Here is a 1,624-nt window from a genome sequence, read left to right on the forward strand (position 1 = left end):
GAGAGTAGTGGTTGATGGTAGTGAATTATTATGGCACTCGTGACCAGTGACATCCCCCAAGACTCTGTTCTTGGACTGGTTCTCTTTAACATCTTTATCAACAATGTGGACATTGGCATCAGAAGCGCATTGGCTAAGTTCACCGACGACACTAAATTTTGGGGCATAGCATCCACACCTGAGTACAGGCTAGTGATCCAGGCTGACTTGGATAAACTTAGTAAGTGGGCAGAGACAAACCTGATGACGTTCTATACTGATAAATATAAGGTACTCCACCTCAGGGAAAAAAAACCTGCAGCATACTTATAGGCTCAGCAGTCCTACACTTGCTAGCACCACTGCTAAAAGAGAGTTGGGGGTCACGACTGACCACAAGATGAGCATGAACCACCAATGTGACGTTGCAGCTGGTAAAGCAAACAAAACCCTGGCTTGCATCCATAGATGCTTCTCAAGTAAATATCAAGATGTCATCCTCCTGCTGTACTCAGTGTTGGTGAGGCTACAGCTGGAGTACTGCATCCAATTCTGGGCTCCACAATTCAGGAAGGATGTCAGGAAGCTCAAGAGAGTCCACAGGAGAGCCACATGCATGATCAGAGACCAAGAGAATAGGGCCTTATAAGGAGAGGCTGAGAGCCATGGGAGTCTTCAATCTGGAAAAGCACAGGCTCAGGGGGGACCTGGTGGCTGCCTATAAGTACATAAGGGGTGTACATCAGGACCTGGAAGATCATCTCTTCAGTAGAGCGCCCCAAGGAAAAACAAGGACCAACAGTCATAAATTTCTCCAAGACCATTTTAGACTGGACATAAAAAAAAAAAAAATTCTTTACTGTCCAAGTCCCCAAGACCTGGAATAGACTCCCTCCAGAAGTGGTGCAGGCACCTACTCTGGACTCATTCAAGAAATGCTTGGATGCTTATCTTGCAGAGAACCTTTGACCCTAGCTGACTTCCTGCCCCTGGGGCAGGGGTCTGGACTTGATGATCTTCGAGGTTCCTTCTAGGCCTAATGTCTATGAAATCTATGAAATCCCCGCCTGCCTATGCATACCCACTAGGACATTTCCAAGTACCCCAGGGGTATGTATATCCCCTGGTTGACAACCCCGGGGTAGGGAACTGACAGGCCTTTGGCAAAGGGTCCCTTTACCCCATCATGGTAAGTCCCATTGGACCACTCAGAAACCTCCCAGGCTCACTTTCCTGCCACACCTTGCTAGAAGAAAAAAGATACTTTGAGAGGCATCCTTCCTATGCCCCAAAACAGAGGGTAGGAGGAATTGGATAGAAACATCTTACTGCCTAATTGATGTCCATTGGCTCCCTAGGTGTCCTGTCTCCAACATCACTTTCCTAGCTCCACTCTGGAACCTGGCCTGTTCCAAGACACAGTCGCTCTACACCAGGGGCAGGCAATTATTTTGGGCGGAGGACCACTTACTCAGTTTTGGCAGGCTGTCGAGGGCCACATGGGTAGCCCTGCCCCTTGACAGGTGCTCCGCCCCCCGTCACCATCTTAGGACCAATGTCCCAATGTCTTGACACCAATGTCCCAGGCCCAGCACTGGTGGGGCCCAGAGTGGGGCACAGGCTGGCAGGGGTCTGTGGAGCTAGG

This window comes from Crocodylus porosus, unplaced genomic scaffold, assembly GCF_001723895.1.
Source record: "Crocodylus porosus isolate Cpor-Errol unplaced genomic scaffold, CroPor_comp1, whole genome shotgun sequence".
Taxonomy (NCBI): Eukaryota; Metazoa; Chordata; order Crocodylia; family Crocodylidae; genus Crocodylus; species Crocodylus porosus.